Source organism: Ochotona princeps, chromosome 9 (assembly GCF_030435755.1).
Source record: "Ochotona princeps isolate mOchPri1 chromosome 9, mOchPri1.hap1, whole genome shotgun sequence".
Lineage (NCBI taxonomy): Eukaryota > Metazoa > Chordata > Mammalia > Lagomorpha > Ochotonidae > Ochotona > Ochotona princeps.
In genome coordinates this window covers 32,112,459-32,118,458 of record NC_080840.1, presented here as the reverse complement: position 1 = coordinate 32,118,458, position 6,000 = coordinate 32,112,459, and positions in this window count along the sequence as shown.

Here is a 6,000-nt window from a genome sequence, read left to right as displayed (position 1 = left end):
GTGAAGCAAGCTGAGATATTAAAACACTGAATGTGATTTTTTTAAAACAAAATAACAGAATATAAATTTCAATACTACGTAACCCTCCTTAGTGTTTTTTCCATTGCACATAGAATAAAGCTCAATCACCCCACTAAGGCCTGCCAACTTGGGGTACTCTAGTGCTAGGCTTCCAAATCACAAGGCTCCGGTCAGAGGCACCTGGACACAGCCAGCTGACCCCTGCCTTACTCACTCTCCTAGCATGCTAGCACACACCTTCTCTGGCTCCCTACTTTGTGTGGCTCTCCACTTCCTCCTCCAACCTCAGCTTAAACGTCACCTCCTCACTGATGTCTTCCTTGAATACACCTTCTGTAGGGCTCCCCTGCCCTGTACCCATTCTACTCCTTGCTTCCTAGTATTTTATTATCATCTGTACTTATTTTATTTAGCTATGGGTTGTCTCTCTTCCACCAGAATGTAAAACCCCTTGGGAACATGAGCTCTCTGCACTTGTGTTTTTTTTTTAAGATTTATTTATTTTTATTGGAAAATAAGATATACAGAGAGGAGGAGAGACAGAATATCCTCCATCTGTTGATTCACTCCCCAAGTGACCACAACAGCTGGAGCTGTGCCCACCGGAAGCCAGGAGTCAGGAACCTCTTCTGGGTCTTCCACATGGTACAGGGACCCAAGGCTTTGGGCTATCCTCCACTGCTTTCCCAGGCCACAGGCAGGGAGCTGGATGGGAAGTGGAGCTGCCTGGATTAGAACTAGTGCCCAAATGGAATCCTGGTGCGTACAAGGCAAGGACTTTAGCCACTAGGCTACTGTTCCAGGCCCAAACTCTCTGTGCTTGTGTATCTTCAGGGCTTAACGCAGTGTTTGGCAGGATACAGAATTAATATATGTTGAAACCAATACACACAAAGGTGAGTAAGAAAATATTAGATGTATTTTGAACATAAGGCTCAGAGAGGGACATAATTTAGACAAATACGGTGACTTTCCAATAGTCTTTCCTGGAGTGGCTCACTCCTACAGTGACGTACTTTCAAAGAAATGCTGAGTTTACATGGGGCTTTTCGATGTCAGTAACCTCTGCTTGGAATCCTGTTTATTTCTTTTGTAAGTCAGAGGTAGTCAAGGTATTTGAATCACCAAAGCTGCTTGCCATTCATGAAGTGATGCTACTTAAGTCATAATGCTACGTGTGCCTCCTCTTAAAATCTTTTTGAGTCACCAACTTAGCATGTATTGTTCTCTATGCAAATGATTATTAGTCGAGCGCTTACCTTATCATTAGTGGGAAATGCACATTGGTCCTTTAAAAGTTTTTTTTTTTTTAAAGATTTATTTATTTTTACTGCAAAGTCAGATATACATAGAGGAGGAGAGACAGAGAGGAAGATCTTCCATCCGATGTTTCACTCCCCAAGTGAGCTGCAACGGGCCGATGCGCGCCGATCCGAAGCTGGGAACCAGGAACCTCTTCCGGGTCTCCCACGCGGGTGCAGGGTCCCAATGCACTGGGCCATCCTGGACTGCTTTCCCAGGCCACAAGCAGGGAGCTGTATGGGAAGTGGAGCTGCCGGGATTAGAACCGGCGCCCATATGGGATCCCAGGGCGTTCAAGGCGAGGACTCTAGCCACTAGGCCACGCCGCTGGGCCCCAATCCTTTAAAAGTTTGTCAAGAAATTTTTTTGGGTGGTGATTTACTTGATCTTCCCAGCTTCTCCTAATCTGTAAAGCATCTTGTGAGCTTTTTTCCTAGTGAAGCTAATTGAACTCAGGAGAGTTTAAACTTTGCTGAAAACCCAACCGGTAAGAAACAAAACTCAACTCTTCCAAGTAAAGCTTCCCAAGTCCAAATCCTTGGCTTTCTCAACTTCACCTCAGGCATCCTAACATTCTATTTGAATGAAATTTTGTAGTTTACAAAGCAGGTTCATATACAATACCTCACTTGATTCTCTTCACAACCCTTGCGGTAGCCAAGGCTGGTAAAATTCTTTCTCCATCTGTCACCCTCGAGTTAATATAGTCTCTTTAAGGGAAACAATTCACTTGCTCAACAAGGCACTTGCAAAAAAGATGTTGTTAACAATGTAATTTAAATACCCAGAAATCAATTAGAAAAGTGTTCAAATGCCCGAGACTGTGAGCTGTATATAGCCCAGTGAGATCTATTACAAAGCCCAGGGCAAGGTGCATGTGTAATAGGGTTTGGAAGGAGAGGACAATGCCAGATATGAAAGGGTTGAGAACAAAAGTCAAAGTCTAGAATCAGAGGAAATGGGACATGCGAGAGCGTACGTGTAGACACACTGTTGGTGTGGGGCATGTGACCAGCAAATCAGGTTGACAAAAACCTGAGGCAGAATACAGAGATAGTTTCATTTACTTCACAGTTTTGGAGGCTAAGGGTCCAAGATGGAATGATCCCAGCTGTTGGGCCTTTGGGGAGGACTGAACATCAGATAGTATGGTGGGAGCTCACGTGGGAACAAGAGATCACACTGCCAGACAAAACCAGGAGCCCAACTGAGGGGTCAGGTTCAGCCTTTCGGAACCAACTCAGGGTCCCACAAGAAAGATCTTAATGCTTCTATTGACCTAAGGTCATCTTCCCAGTATGCTCCACCTCAAAAATACACCAGCACTGGGCTTGGCATGGTAGCTTAGTGGTTAAAGTCCTCGTCTTGCATGTGCCAGGATCCTGTGTGGGTGCCAGTTTGTGTCCTGTCTGCTCCACTTTCAATCTGACTCCCTGCTTGTAGCCTGGGAAAACAATGGAAGACGGCCTAAAGCCTTGGAACCCTGCACCCATGTGGGAGACCTGGAGGAAGCTCCTGGCTTCAGATCAGCTCAGCTCCGGCCGCTGTGGCCACTTGTGGATCTTTCTGTCTTTCCTTCTCTCTGGAAATCTAACTTTCTAATAAAAATACCTAAAGTGATATTGTATTTTAAAAAATGGACCAGAACCTCCTGAAAGCAATATTCAGTGGAACCCAACTTCTAAGATATGAACCTTGGCAGACAGTCTCAAAGCATAGCAGATCCCATCAAGAAATAACAAAGATAAAGATGCTAAGAATAGGAGTACTTCTGGCCAGTGAAAGACCTTGGATGTCAAGCAGAGCTTGGGTTTTATTTAACAGATATCAGAGAGTTGGTAAAAGCTCAGGAAAGTAAAATATGAGTGGAAAAAAATTGAAATTTGATGACTCCTGTGACAGTTCTGTGCAGAATGAACCACAGGGGTGCCGGGGGGAAACGGATCAGACATGTAGGCTGAAACCCTTGTGGGACAGTGTGACAATGGATGCTACTAGCGGCTAAGAAAGGCTGCAAGAAAGTGGACCTAACAGAGGAAGGCTCTTGTGGATTGTAAGATCGAATTAGAATAGGTTTGAGACACTGAGGAAAGAGGGAAAACCACCACAAAGTCTCCAGCCCCTGGAGTTGGGTTGATTGTGATACAATCAACACATTTTATTCTGAACGGGAGCCTCTTGGCTAAATTATGGAGGTAAGGAAATGATGAGCTAAGATTCTGAAATGCCCAGTTGAAGATGCTGCAGGAGTCTTCGGGGTAGGCCTGGGTACCTGGAGAAACCAGCCTGGAAAAAAGTCAGACTCCATGGGGTGTCATTTTCATCCGTCTCTGACTTGCAGACCCTGTGAACTTGCTGCTTGCCTGCACAGCCTCACAGGCCCTTCCTGGCGACCCACTACTGGGAGAAATTTACCTGCCTGATTTGGATATCTCCCTGGGAACTTTCAGTAGAGTAGCACAAAAAAGAAAAAGACTTTTAAAAGATGAGTTTATTTTTATTGGAAAATCAGATTTACAGAAAGAAGGAGAGACAGAGAGGAAGATTTTCCATCCACTGGTTCACTCCCCAAGTGGCTGCAATGGCTGGAACTGAGCTGATCTGAAACCAGGAGCCAGGAGTTTCTTCCAGGTCTCCCACGTGGGTGCAGGGGCCCAAGGTTTTGAGCTGTCCTCTTCTTCATTCCCAGGCCACAAGCAGGGAGCTGGGGATGGGAAGTAAAGCATCTGGGACACAAACTAGAACCCATATGTAATGCTAGTGCTTGCAGGTGGAAGCTTAGCCAACTGCACCAGCCATTGCACCAGCCCTAGGAAAAGATTTTCAAAACATTTTGAGGTTTTCACCATGAGACGTTACTTCTGATTTTAAAAATTAATATTCATTACTTCTAAATATAAAGTTCTGTTTTTAAGTGAAACATTTTATTATTCTGTTTACAGTTTTAGCAAATTGATGTCTGATCTACTTGGCTAAACATTTTAAACTGTACTTATTAATTTAATAACTTGATTAGTTTTTTCAAACACATCAATTTTATGATTAACAAACCTTATCAAATTCTTAATTAATTCTCAATAAACCAATAAATTAAGTTAGTTTAGATGCTGACTTGTAATTGCTCTTAAAACTTGCAAAAATAGTGTGTAAACCTCTCAAGAATTTTTAACTTAAAAATCAAAATTCTAAATAAGTTATATACTTAAGAACAGCATTGAGAGGCAGCTTCTCCCAGAGGTGGAGGAGCCACAAGTACCTAGGCCATTCTCCTCTCTCTTGCCCGGTGAATTAAAGGGGAGCTGGATCAGAAGTGGAGCAGCTGGGACTCGAACTGGCACACAGATGGGATACTGGTGTTGCAAGTGGTACCTTAGTTCACTATACCACAACACTGGTCTCTAAAAAGTCTCTTGCTTTCTTAAAGATTTATTTATTTTTATTTGTAATGCAGATTTACAGAGAAAGAAATCTTTCATTTGCTAGTTTACTCCTTGTATGGCTGCAATAGCCAGAGCTAGGTGAGTGTGAAGCTGGGAGCTTCCTGGTCTCCCACATAAGGTGCAGGGGACCAAGGACATCTGGCTGCTTGCTTAGGCCATGAGTAGGGCACTGGATCAGAAGTGGAGCAGCCAAGACTCAAATTGGTGCCCATTTGGGATGCCAGTACCATGGGTAGAGGCTTAACTTACCTCTCCATGGCACTGGCCCTGCCTAAAAGTATTTCCAGTAAAGCACTGATATTGTGGTAGAGTGTGTTAAGCTGCTGCTTGCAATTCTGGCATTCCATAGCAGAGTACCAGTTCAAGTTCCAGCAACTCTACTTCCCATCCAGCTCCTTGCTAATGAACCTGGAAAGGCAGTGGATGATGGTTCAAGTACTTGGTCCCTCACCACCCATGTGGGACTAGGATGGAGTTCCTGGCTCCTAGCTTCTGGCTTTGGCTGGGACCAGCCCTAGCTGTTGCAGAAAAATCTATCTCCCTCTCTCTGAGACACTGCCTTTCAAATAAATTAATACATCTTTTTTTGAGAAGGTATTTCTAATAAATATCGTTGAGCATTGGAAATGTTTGAATTATCAAACATTGTAAACACTTAAAATCCCAAATATGGGCCTGGAACAGTAGCCTGGCAACTTAAGTCCACATCTTGTACACACTGGGATCCCATATAAGCACCAGTTCTAAACCTTGCTGCCCCACTTCCCAACCAGCTCCCTGCTTGTGGCCTGGGAAAGCAGTTGAGGATGACCCAAAACCTTGGGACCCTGCATCCATGTGGGAGACCCGGAAGAGACTCCTGGCTCTTGGCTTTGGATCAGCTCAGCTCTGACTCTTGTGGCTGCTTGGCGAGTGAATCAATGGATAGAAGATCTTCCTCTCTGTCTCTCCTCCTCTCTGTATATCTGCCTTTCCAATAAAAATAAATAAATCTTTAAAATAAATTCCAAATATATAAATTCCTTAATGCAAAACACACACACACACACACACACACACACACACACACACACACACACACACACTCAGAACCTGAAAGGTTGTATTTCCATTGTGCTTCTACATTTAATTTGAAATCGTCCCAGGGCTAAGAGATAAGTGTTTGGGTTAGCACTGTGGCTCAACTAACTGATTAATCCTCTGCCTGCAAGTGCTGACCTCCCACATGGGTGCCAGT